This window comes from Protopterus annectens, chromosome 8.part0 (assembly GCF_019279795.1).
Source record: "Protopterus annectens isolate FY-2018-M chromosome 8.part0, PAN1.0, whole genome shotgun sequence".
Taxonomy (NCBI): Eukaryota; Metazoa; Chordata; order Ceratodontiformes; family Protopteridae; genus Protopterus; species Protopterus annectens.
The window spans coordinates 1650898950-1650913436 of record NC_056741.1 but is presented as its reverse complement, the minus strand read 5'-3'; positions in this window follow the sequence as shown (position 1 = coordinate 1650913436).

Sequence of the window (14487 nt, the reverse complement as noted above, 5' to 3'; positions counted from 1 at the left end):
CATGACCAGTGCCACAGTGTGTCCCTGTGGGATGTGCACAGGACCTACATTCCACAGCATGGTGAGTGTCTAGTCTGCGGAGGTAACACAGAAGCCCAGGCTAAGCAACGTGGCATGTGTGCACATATGTAGGAGCGCTTCATTCACCCCGCCCACTGCAAACGCCATGTAGGAGTACTACATGCATCACTAATGCGGAGGACATGGCCCATGTCAGAGTAGATGACACCCCTGTGTAAGTGGTATGCAGATGAGTACAGATGTGTTCCCCGTCTGTCATCTGCATATGTAAACTGTCTGAGCCTGGTATACATCACGGCATGACTATACCATGGCATGTACAGTTGTAGCCGTTGTGGAAGGTACACCACGAATGTGTTATTGTAACCCTGCCCGTGTGTAGATGTGTGTATGGCACAGGTACAAAGGCTACCAATGTACCAGCAACACACACAGTACAGATATGTGTGGCCCTGCAGATGTGTACCCACGCCACAGTGGAATATGGCAACCACAGCACCATGTGGGGCATGTGTGTGTACAGCAACCATGTACAATGTGATATGCATGTATGGGGACAATATCCATGTGATACCCAGTGGATGACTGTCGCTATGCAAAGGTGATGTGTATGCACCATGTGTGATGTATCCGACGCAATGACATCTACATGATATATCTGGCACACCGACACCTGTATGGTTGTTAGTAGTATGAGCTGGTGGAGCTAGAATGCTGCCAGGTATGTAGATGTGGGATATGTAGGCATGGACAGTACTCTGTGACAGCATGTTGTGTATGTAAGCAAATAGTGAACTTCAGGGGCCACATGACAGATGATTGTGTAATGCCACATGTACCTGACATGTAGTAGGTAGCATTATATGCTTGCACCACTGTGTGACCTGTCCAGGAGTCATATAGCCTAACATCCTGAGACACAGGGTATGATGTGATGGTGGATGTGTACATTGGCAATACCAGAATGTGGAATGGTGCTGAAGGGCAATGTGGGGATAATGTCTGATCTGTTACCCTCTGTACCACACCAACCACCCATGCGATTGTATGACAGGTGGCCAGCATGTGGATGTGGCGTGCTGTGGCACACAGAGGCCCAACAAGGGTGCCAGGAAAGGCATGGAGGTCATCAATGACTGTGTGAACCACGGATGTGAGGATGTGCCCCAGTGCCATACTGACTGGTCCAGTCATGGGTGTACGAATGCAGTCCCACATGTGCAATGCAGTACCACCCATGTGTAGTTTGATAGATGCGGTAGTGTGGTGGTCAACGTACACAACGTCCATGAATAGTCTAGCAGTTAATTCAGTGGGCTGCTGCAGAGACACATACCAGCCAGGTTGGCGGGACATAACAGCTAGAGAGATTGGAGGTGACATTGGGACAGTGTCCTAGGACATAACGTGTGCATGGCAGTACCATGTATGTGTCCACAGGGACAATGCGATGTCCATGTATGGATTGGAACCCTGTAGTGAGTGAGAGTGTGTATTGTTGGTAGGTACCCCATTGTCTGGCATGTTGCCAACAACATCTCAGTTGGCAATGCCTGGGTGTCTGTTGTATGCTACATGGAATGTGGATGTAGCCAAACAACACAGACATACCACCACACCGTGTGAGGGCCCACACTGCAATGTACGGCGGTCATGTGTAGGTAGCCAGCTGTGGAGCATGTGATGGACCACGAGGACCCACCATGACTGTCAAGTGATGCACCCCACACATGTGAATATACCCACCGTGCAACAGCCTGCACATGCGTCCATACAGCACATGTGCATGGAACATGAATACCACCATGGTGTCTGTGAAAAGGCCAGTACCGCCATGTCTCTGTGTGGAATAGCATGGTCCCTACCATTGCATACATGTAGCGGAAGCGCACTGTGATATGTGTCAGCATAGTCACGTATACTGTCCAGCTGCCGGGGTGCCATGCCATTAACCACCCCCGTCAGCAGACGTCAGTAGTACCGGCCGTTGAGCACATGTACCATGTATGCTGCAATGGATGTGTGTCCAGGGTGTGGCTAGCAGGGCCGCGAAGCATATATGTTCATCTACCAGAGGGGGGATATCCGTAGGTTAACACACAGACACATGGAGGTATGGTGCATGCCGAGGGTAGTGTAGGTATGGTATGTGTTGTGTAATGTTTCACCCAGCTATGTGTAGTGCATGGCCAAGCATGCATGGGTACATGGGAGTCCATACTAGGGAAGTGTGGGTTGCTGTCAGCACATGGCAGTAGCAACTGTCCGAGGTGCAATGTACAGTATGACAACACAGCCAGCATGTAACCTATGGTGTACAGTGTACTCTCTGTTGCATGTCACAATGTGCCCAGCGGTCACAAACATGGGTATCTGAACATGGAGTACCTATGATGCATTGTGTTTGGAAAATATACAGTATGTGTGTAAATCATTGTGTGATGTGGGATCCCCTCAACTGTGTGTGTTGCAGTCCAGGTATGTGCCTGGGAGGTATGATCTGTGTACAATCTGGACTGGCAGGTGTGCTGTGCAGAGCATGGAGGCAGGTCCCAGGCACCGCAGATAAATGTCATGCGTGCCTTACTGTGTGTGCAGTGCTTGTGTGCAGCACAGTGGAGGGTGCAAGCATTGTCACACATCACTGCATGCCGTGCCTGCCTGTGACAGCCCTGCTGGAGACAGACATGTGACACCGCTGCAGAGGCAGCATAGCATGTGAAGATGTACATGTGGGCCCCACACCCTAGGCAGATGTCCGCAGGTCACGTGTGCCACAGTAGTGTGGTTGACCACGACTGTCATACTGGACAAATACCACATGCCTGTATAAGTACAGTATGAGCATAGTCAACAGTCGCAGTGACAGAGTAGGCCAATGTACAGTATCCCCGTGTGCGGACCACTGCCTACTGTACACCTGGCTAGACACACACCCGGAAGGTGAATATACCTTTGAGCCATCACATGTCCCAGTCCATGTAGCCTGTACAATGTCATCACAGGATGGTCATAATAACGTGTGGTACGACAGACACGTTGTACCAGGTGATGTGTCATGTGTGCATATGTTGAGTTGCACAGCCGTTCACATGTCCGCAACATATCGGTGCATGATGTATACTGTTACATGATGTGTGAAACTGCACTGTGACCCACAACAGGGCCATCTGACACAGGTGTGTTGTGAATGGTGTAACCCATGTTCACACAGGATACACACTGCTGCTGTCGGCAGCCATGCTGGTGACTACCAGTGGTGCCTGCAGTGGTCATACAGACATACTGCACACAGTGTTCATGCAGGGATGTCCATTGTTGTGGATGATGTGTTGCTACGTGAAGGTAGGTGTGTGTTGTGAATGATACACATCCAGATGTCACCATCTGGCGCAGTCATGGTCGTCGACAGCATCACACACATCCACAGCGGTCAGACCCTGTCCTGACAATGTGTGTCAGTCACCCCCGTACTGTGTGACATATGTGCACATGGCCGAACACCTCCCACTGGCTGGATTACAGTGTCAGCTAGGATGGCTACGTGATGGCTGGAATATGCTGTGATAATGTACAATGCTGGTAGCCCAATGAAGTACCTGGAATCACACACAGTACGCCATGGCTGCCATGTAAACCATGCACAACAATGGGTGCCTGACAGACACAAACAATGCGTTGACATGTTGAACATGCACACATGAGAACACCCAATGAGGTATGTTGCACATATCGATGTACAACTGTCATCTATGGCCATAGCATGGATGCAGACGCACATGCCCCACAGGCAGTACCACGTGATGTAGGTAGGGGGGCATTGCTCGTGTACATGTGACAGTTGCTGTACCGCCACATGTCCTGCATAGCCGCCATGTAGGGGTAGCAGTGGCATGTGACTGTTGGACATGCCTGTACATTTGACCATGTCCCACAGGACATGTGCTACGTGTGTACAACATGTGTTGTGCCGTCACCAAGCTGTGAAGTGTACGGCTGCCAGTGTACCTGTGTGACTTGTTCTGCGATGGGTGCAAAGGCACGTAGTACTGCATTGCATGCCCACATGCCCCACACAGGTGCGTAGCCTGAACATACAATACAAAGAGAGTGTTGGATGATAGCAACCCACAAGAGGAGATGTGTACGGGTGGCAACCAACTACCACATGTTCGGGTACGGTGTGCATGTCTATGACACATTAGCACCCGAGAAGGTAGCGGTACAGCAGTACAGGGTTGCATGCATATATGTTCAACAATATCCCTGTGTATCCCACCAGTGGCCCGTGGACAGACAGACCCCAACACAATGTGCAGATATGATATGTGCACAGCACATCACCGATGCCTACTGTAGAACAGGCTTACTGTGTAGACATGTGCACAGTAGGTCTGCGCCAGCCGCACTCAAACACGTCATGTGCCAAAACACACCAATAATCCAGGCCATGCCACAGACGGACATGCACGCATCTGTGTATGTACGTCTGTGAATGTCTCCGGTATAGCAGTATAGCTGTGTCAGCGTTGTGAACAACATAATGAATGGCTTGTATGTGTGAGGGGTGCATCATACGTGTATGGTCAGATAGACGATACCATCAGTGCCCCTGCTATATGAACATCCCTGTCCCCATACATGGATACCTATGCTGTGCCCAACACCATGTTTCCCGTGGGAGGGATGGCGGTGTGCAGTGCACCAGCAGACATGGGGGTGGCAGCAGGCACTGGATGTAGACATATGTGGTACCAACGTCAGTCCAGGCAACCATCCATGTGCACGGGATAGCAGTGTGTGGCCACATACAGCACTGTGTTGATCAATATCGCAGCACATAGCACCTGTCAGGGTTAAAGTGTATGCATGGATGTGCGATACCTGCATGCACCAGACACACCCCCACCAAGCAGCGTGCAGCCTACCTTGCATAAGGCCAGTGTCCACACCATGATGATAGACATGTGTAATGTCCATATACACGTAGCAATGGCATATGGAATGGACAGCCACCCTGCCAATATTATTACCCCCAAGGTGGATCACATCCCAGTGCCATGTATGTGGCATACCCTGCCATACCATGCAGCCCTGCCCAGCAAGGCTGCACGTGCTATCACAGTCCTACATGGTGCAATGGACAGAAGGCACTGTCACTATCAACCTTCCACAGCAGTAATGTGGCGGTGATGCACCCTGTGGTGTTACAGGTGCTGTGTGTTGCTGTGGCCAACGTGCGTGTGCACATGCTATGCACGACCTTTCCTGCTAATGTGACATGGTTACACATTATCCCATGTGTATCACATGTGCAACACAGGTGAGCCGTGGCAAGTTGTCCAACTCCCGTACAGTGCTGTGTGGATGTACATGGCACAACACATGCAAGTGCAGGTGTCCATGTGTATGTGTGCAGTGCCACCGCTGACATTCATAATGGCCGTGTACGTGATGTCTAGTGACATATACACAGCATCCAGGTGAACAGTAGAACTGTTGTCACATGGGGACCCGTGCCAACTGATATGGACACAGGTGCAGGCAGGTACACATGTCCACAGCAGGCTAACATCAACATGGTGCGTGTACAGTGTGATGAGGTGACACACAGATATGATATGACACCCACTGCTCAATGGTGTGACGGCAACACATCGGCTGTGTCACTGACATGATGCATCGCAGAGATTACTGTGCAGATGTTGTACATGTCATAGCAATGTATGTCCAGCAGTATGCCAGCACAGCAGTGTAAATGTGACCTGTCACCATCATTATGTCTTACAGATAATGCCACATTCCCGGCTGCCTGCCTTTAGCCGACAGGAAGATGAGGTGATAATACCGTTGCTCCATGATAACTATGACATCCTGTTCAGCCACGTGCCACTGCAGGCACAACAACGTGAAGACATGTGGCAGGATATGCGCAGGAGGGTGAACACCCTGGCCACAACCGCACATATCAACAGATCCGCAGGCACTGCACAGACCTAATTCGGCATGCGAGACAGCGTGCCGCTGCAATCGCCAGACAACAAGGTGGGACAGGTGGTGGGCCACCAACCCAGCCTCCACTCACAGCGACAGAGGAGCTCCTGGACAGTCTGGGGACACCCATGGAACAACATGCTGAAACCCTCGCATCCATCGTGGAGGTGGGTGTCTCCCAACCAATGAGCTTGGAGATGCCTGGTAAGTCAGTGTTGCATGTTTGTATGATAAGCGATGTAGGAGTGGGTGTCATAGTACAACACATAATATAGCAACACATGCCAGGTATATGGCCACACAAGATGCATACTACAGTATGCTATGTTGTGTTTGCAGACATGTGCATAGCACATGCTAACACACAGGTGCATGATGTGACATGCACAGTGCTTACCGTGGTGATAGTAATGGATAATGTGTACACTTTTGTGTCGTCCCTATACAGGTACGTCTGGCGTGTTGCACAGACATGGGTCTGTCGCAGGTAAGACTTTTGCTAGTAAAAGGCATGATACGGTGTATCGATATTCCCCATGTGTCCAGGTATGACATGCACACCTGGGTGTGCCCCAGTCATGGTATACAGGTTGCACCACCCGACACACACACCACCCATGTACAGTAGATACAACCATTAGTATAGACCGGCATGCAACCACATAACCCATCAGTGTGATATGTGCAGTCAGCTATGCATACAATGATGGAGGTGTTCCACAATGGCTGCATGTGTAGTATGCATCGGTATGCCTCTGCGGTATGCACACAGTACCACATAGTGAGCTGTGACCTGGCCAGAACACAGGTGTTACCACTGTGACCTATGCCCCTGCATTGGGTGCACACGTTGTGACATGGCAAATGACATGTCCCATGCACGTGGATGTCTGTCTGCAACATTGTTACACCATGACATGACCTATGCACGACATAGCAGACATCCACAATGTCTGCATAGCCTTAGGGAATGTGACACCGCAGACTACTATGGTACTATGTCACATGGGTCACCACAGGGTTGTGTGCACGATGCCCATCACACACAATTGTCGATGAAAAAGACAAACATGGCCATGGGTGATACCTACAGGCATGTTGCCACACAGTACATTCGCAGTGGGTATTCACCGTTGCACCCTGTCCACACATAGTGGGCTCATCACTGTAGTGGACCCCCTGGACATCCAATGTGGTACACCAGAGAAATGGAATGCCTGTCTGCAGCCACTAGAGGTGCCACCAATGTCTACCATATACGTGCTGTTGAACAGCAGAACTGACTTGCAGACATGGCAACGCAATGCGTCCAGGTCACGCATCTCACAGAAACATACCTGTGTCCTGCTGCCGTGCAGTGGCACAGTGCCCGTACACCCCACTGTACAGCTATGTACACAGCTCACACCAACCACACCTGCACAGACATCCTTGTTACACATGCATTCTATCTGTAGACTGTACACATAACACTGCACTGTGACATCCGTTGTGATGTGGTGCATGTGGTGGGACACCATTGTCACATGTCCACATGATACCGCACATGTTTGCGGTGTACATGACATAGTGACGCCAGCCATCTGTACTGTTAACCTGCCCGTGGCCACACGGTGTATCACGGTGATGCATGCAAACTACCATGAATGTGTGTACTGCAAGCCTACTAAAAGACACCTGCCTGATGTAGTGTGCACTCCAGGGCGGTATGCATACCACCACTATTAATGTCTGGGCTGCATTCACTGGGCTGTGGTGTGGGAATGCTGCATGCTACCTGCAATATCACATGCATGATGTGTCTGCATGTGTGTGTGTCTGCGTGTTTATGTCAGCGTGTGTGTGTCCGCATGTGTGTGCATGTGTGTGTGTGTCTGTGTGTGTGTCTGCGTGTGTGTAATGTAACTTACGGTATGTCTTTGTATTCACAGGTGCTGTAGGTGCATGCCCCTCCTGCGGTCCATCTGATGCTAGTGTCCCCACAGATACTAGCGGTGATGACCATGTGCATGAGGCACAGGCAGGGTCATCACAGGCAGACACTGTGCCATTGGAGAACATCACACTTATGTCCCCTTCATCCCCGCACACGGTTCAGATGCCGACACATACCACAACACCGTTGCCCACAGATGACGGACAGTCAGCGTCTGTTGGCACTGAGCAGGAATGTGTGGTGGCTGCAGAAGGTGCGGGTACACACCATGTTGCCAGTGTAATGACTGGTGAAGTGCCACACAGGCATGTGGCAGGTGCTGCTCATAGGAGGAGCACTGCTAGACATACACCTGCCGTACAGCGTGCAGCAGCTGGTATAACCAGATGCATGTTTCAGACTGTAATGGCGGCGCAGGCACGTGCCGAACGGCAGAACCAGGAAGGGCAGAGGCTGCAGAGGTCCGTGATCCGTTCCTTAAATGAGAACATCCAGCCATTGGCGAATGCCCAACAGCAGCTTGCCGATGTTCTGGATAGGAGATTAGGTGAGATGGCTGGGATCCTCGACCGAGGCATGGCCATCCGTGAGCGTGAGCTGTCCGTGCTGGAACACCTGGTAGGGGTGAGGTGTAGGGCACGTGGGCGTAGGCCAGCAACACCACCAAGTGCAGGTCGACATGTGCGTGCCACCTCCCATGCCCACCCACACAGTGCTGGTAGCAGCAGCCGTGCAGCTGCTGCTACACCAACCACACCAGGACACAGCAGGCCACGTGGACGTGGCCCTGGACGATCCCAGCATGGACACATTTCCAGCGGACATATGTCATCGGAGAGTGGCCACTCTATACCTCCACCCGGTAGAGCCCGTGCGACCCCAGTCAGGCACGGGTCACGTGGCCGCAGGCGGACACAGTGAGCCATACCACCTGCACTGTACAGTCTGGGGCTGCCAAGTATACCCCGTGTAGGCATCACAGATGACTGAACTGTGTACACACATACCCACACACAGCAGTCACAACTGTAGGGCTCCACCACATCCACATGCATTCTGCACAGTCATGCCCAGTAAATGCACAGGCCCTTACACACACACATGGTGTAATCCATTGGTACAGTCTATGCCCGTGGCACACATATCACCCTGTGCATATGATGAAGCCTCTGCTGCAGAACCGTGAGCTACACCATCGGTGCACGGTTATGCAAACATATTCTGATGCACAGGGTGGACAAGATAGCGAGAGGTGTATGTGATACCTGTGTCCACATAGTACGCGATGTGTATGTTGCGGTGGTTGTGTATGGCAGGTGACAGGTGCGTATGTGACGTGGGTCGTGCACTGACATCATGCAGCAGGCATACCATGTAGTGCAGGTGCAGCATTCATTGTTTTGTGTACACGGTATGCGTGGTGGTTACATGTGTAGCACCATGTTAGTTCAGTTAACCCGTATGCCAATTATGGTGTACTTGCATGTACCTACTGGGAGCACTGTTATCAGTTCACCATGTGTAGTTGTGGGGTACCCACAGGCACATCTGGCAATATCAGCATAGCACAGGTACCCGCAACCGGCATGGACCCCTACATAGGTACATAGGCGCACATGTACATACCAGGCTATGTGCCCTACGGCATGTGTAATCCTAGCCAGAGTGTGTGTGGCTGCTAACGCCCCTTAGGATGAGGATACCACATCCATCGGTACCCTGTCCCCCATCCAGCACTGACACAGAGATGATGCCTGGTGCATACCTATGGTCACACATCCACACGTCATGATTACTCCTGGACAAAGTCAGTCAGGGCCTCTGCTTCACATGGGCTGGCAATCCTCTCCGTGTTGTAGGGGGTCTGTGGGCATTGACCCTGTTCCCCCAGCATGTCCTACCCATCTTCGTGGTGAGGTGTCTGACAGTCGCTTCTGTGCCCGTGTTTGCCTGGAGCCTAGGAGGTGGAACATGTCCATGTCACCCAGGTCGGACGTGGCCATGTATGTCAGGCACAGATCACCACAGAGCAGACGTGCTGGGAAGGTATACAGCCGGAGTCCCCTTGGTCGGGCAGCGTGTGACACATGTCCCAGCACCTTTATCCCCACGTCGTGGAATGTTTGTGGTCCTTCCGAGTGCTGCAGGTGTCAGGTTAGATACAGCCCAGATGTGCCATTGTACGCAATCATTCCTCTGGTGTGTGATATGTACAGGGGTACAATGAACACCCCTGATGTGGATGTGATTCCTTCCAGACCAGGTGGCCACAGTGGAATGTCTTCCCACCCACATTGGCATTGTGTGTGTTGACAGAGGTTACCGACAGGTGTGGTACCCATTTCCCTGAACATGTCCACCATGTTGAATGGATTACCACCTACATGTTACGTCGGGGCGAACATGTCCTTCCCACTGGGTAGGTCTGCACCTTCTCTGGCATGTAGCAGCAGGCCATGGCTCTGGCACCAGTTATCAATGTGTATGAGGCCCCAGGTGGATGTCCGTGTCAGATGGAGTGTTGGGTATGGTGGCCGGTGTGCAGTCATCTGCATACCTTGTCTGCCACAATCCCCCTATGTTTGCATGCACATTGGAAGGTGGAATGCCGAACGGCAGGGGGCACAGGACTGAGCCCTGTGGGCCTCCACATGAGACCAGCTTTGAGTCTGACACGGCACCAGGAACACAAACCCTGTGTGGTGTGACCTCCATCCATTCCGAGAACCATCGTGTGACATATGTCCCCACATGTACGCTGGCGAGCCTTTCCATGAGTCCCACGTGGGGCGTGTTCTGAACGCTCCTGCCAGGTCATGGTAGTGTGCAAACTGACGCATCCCATCAATGGCCTTAGTGACCGCCTCCAGACAGGCCGAGCAGGTTTGGGGCAGGATCTGCCCTGACTAAGTCGTTGTGGGTATGTTCTGGTATTGGCTGTACACCACTGTCTGTATTCATGTGCACCAGTATGGACCTCCCCGCAGCTTTGCAGACAAGGCTTGTCAAGCTGATAGGGCAGGAATGTCTACAGTCCATAAGAGCACCCCTGGCGTAGTGGGACCACAGCCGCCATATGCCATCCAGCGGGACCTAGCCCATAGTAAGGCTAACATGACACAGCGGCCTTATGTGTGGGGCGAGGGCTTCAATGAGGTTGGGTAGCACACAGCCAGGGACACCATCGTGGCCCATTGGTGCTGTGTTCACCGCCTAACAGATATCAGATCACCCAGGGCATATGAGATGTTGTGGAGGCTAGACTCTGGTGGATGGATACGCCCCTCTTGGGGTGGATGTATGCATGGAACATGACCGCTGGTTTGTTGACAATGTCTGTGGGTGCAGTGACCGCTGTACCATTCTGATTAAATCCGCCATGGCTGTGCGCCTCCCACCCATGTCCCTACCACAGCTAAGGAAGGCCCTATGGTTGTCTCATGCGCCCTGCAGTACCACTCCCACAAGCGGCCTTGATGATTGTATGTGTGGCCGTATGTTAACGCTGGTATGAATGGGTGATGGCTTCCCTGGTACTGATATTGCTCTGTCATGTATTAGCACCAACGGTTGATGTACAGTTTGTCAGTGGCTGGGTTCCACAAGACCATGTGCCTGCCTTCGGTGGACAAGGTCCTGATGTTATCATGATCGCTTGGTGCAGACATCCCTGGGGGTGCTCAGAGAAGGCATTCGTAAGGGTTTTGGCAGTGCGGCCTGTGTTCACCACTGGCATGGCGGACTTGTAGGGTACCACACTGGCCGTATGATGTGTGTGGTTTGCTGTGGAGAGGTCGTCAAGTAGGTCTCCCATGCCGGTGTTGGGTGCAGGATGTGGATTACCAGTGGATCCACTATATGGTCTGACATCACCATTGTGTAGATGTACATCCAGTGTGGAGCATATCCTCCCCAGTGATGAGCAGAACTGGTATACCCAGGTGCATGCCTGTTTCCCCTTCGCAATGGCCACGTCTGTGGCATGGCCGGGTTGCTGTTGTGTGGCTGGACACACACGACGGTCCACAGTCTGCCACCCATGCCGCCGCACCATGTGTATGCATGTCTGCTCTGTGCCGAGTGTCTGAGCATGCCCAGTAAGCAGCTGTGTAGATGTACACACAGTACAGTGCACACCGTGCCCGACTGCATTAATACCCCGGGTGCATGCCTGTTTCCCCTTCGCAATGGCCACGTCTGTGGCATGGCCGGGTTGCTGTTGTGTGGCTGGACACACACGACGGTCCACATTCTGCCACCCATGCCATCGCACCATGTGTATACATGTCTGCTCTGTGCCGAGTCTAAGTGTCTGAGCATGCCCAGTAAGCAGCTGTGTAGATGGACACACAGTACAGTGCACACCGTGCACGACTGCATTAATACCCCGGGTGCATGCTTGTTTCCCCTTCGCAATGGCCACGTCTGTGTCATGGCCGGGTTGCTGTTGTGTGGCTGGACACACACGACGGTCCACATTCTGCCACCCATGCTGTCGCACCATGTGTATGCATGTCTGCTCTGTGCCGAGTCTAAGTGTCTGAGCATGCCCAGTAAGAAGCTGTGTAGATAGACACACAGTACAGTGCACACCGCGCCCGGCTGCGTTGATACCCTGTGAGCATGTCTGTCTCCCCTTTGCAACCGCTAGGTGTGAGAGGCATGGCCAGTACACCCGCCGGGGGTACACACGACAGTCATCACCGATGTCTGCTACTAGGCATGTAGCCATGGCCAATGGCATCCTGCATAGCCATGCTGACCATCCAGGTGACACATATGTGGCTGTCATGCAACATTGGCTGCCTACATCCTGCACACCGAATGCCCTCTTATAGGGTATACTGTCATGTGGTGCATCCCGTATCCCTGTCGCGATGTACTGATCAGTAGTTATTTGGTATTCCCGACTGCAGCACTAACGTGTTACTGTACGGCCACCTTGGGATGGTAACAGGCTGCGTGACTGCGCACTCTATCTTCATTCCCTATCGGACGCATTGCCTCTGCAGATGATACCACCCACCTAGGGGTATGCCTCCTGACAGTGCTGTGTTCAGTAATCCCGGTAGCACGTTCTGTAAATGCTTTATGCTGTAGTGAGTTCATGTAGGTAGGCGTAGGTTTGACTCTCGGCCCCTCTGTGTGTGTGTGTGTGTGTGTGTGTGTGTTTCCAGCTGCCTCTGCAGATGAACAAGCTTTTAGACGCTTCGCAACACATACCTTGGCTATTGCCAGCTATTCTCTTACGGGTGATGTCACCCGCCTAGAAGCATGCCTCTGACAGTGAGGTGCTCAGTAAACTTGGTAGCGCGTTCTGTAAATGCTTCATGCTGTAGTGAGTTCATGTAGGTAGTCGTAGGTTCGACTCTCGGCCCTCTGTGTGTGTGTGTTTCCAGCTGCCGCTGCAGATGATCAAGCTTTTAGACGCTTCGCAACACATACCTTGGCTATTGCCAGCTATTTTCTTACGGGTGATGTCACCCGCCTAGAAGTATGCCTCTGACAGTGCTGTGCTCAGTAAACTCGGTAGCGCGTTCTGTAAATGCTTCATGCTGTAGTGAGTTCATGTAGGTAGGTCTCACTCTCGGCCCCTCTGTGTGTGTGTGTTTCCAGCTGCCTCTGCAGATGAACAAGCTTTTAGATGCTTCGCAACACATACCTTGGCTATTGCCAGCTATTTTCCTACGGGTGATGTCACCCGCCTAGAAGTATGCCTCTGAGAGCACTGTGCTCAGTAAACTCGGTAGCGCATTCTGTAAATGCTTCATGCTGTAGTGAATTCATGTAAGTAGGCGTAGGTTCAACTCTCGGCCCCTCTGTGTGTGTTTCCAACTGCCTCTGCAGATGAACAAGCTTTTAGACGCTTCGCAACACATACCTTGGCTATTGCCAGCTATTCTCTTACGGGTGATGTCACCCGCCTAGAAGTATGCCTGTGACAGCACTGTGCTCAGTAAACTCGGTAGCGCGTTCTGTAAATGCTTCATGCTGTAGTGAGTTCGCGTAGGTTCGACTCTCGGCCCCTCTGTGTGTGTGTGTGTGTGTGTGTTTCCAGCTGCCTCAGCAGATGAACAAGCTTTTAGACGCTAACACATACCTTGGCTATTGCCAGCTATTCTCTTACGGGTGATGTCACCCGCCTAGAAGTATGCTCCTGACAGCTTGTGCTCAGTAAACTCAGCTGCTCTGTAAATGCTTCATGCTGTAGTGAGTTCATGTTGGTAGGCGAGGGTTTGACTCTCAGCCCTGTGTGTGTGTGTGTGTGTTTCCAGATGCCTCTGCAGATGAACAAGCTTTTAGACACTTCGCAACACATACCTTGGCTATTGCCAGCTATTCTCTTACGGGTGATGTCACCCGCCTAGAAGTATGCCTCTGACAGCACTGTGCTCAGTAAACCCCGTAGCGCTGCTCTGTAAATGCTTCATGCTGTAGTGAGGTCATGTAGGTAGGCATAGGTTCGACTCTCGGCCTCTGTGTGTGTGTGTGTGTGTTTCCAGCTGCCTCCGCAGATGAACAAGCTTTTAGACGTT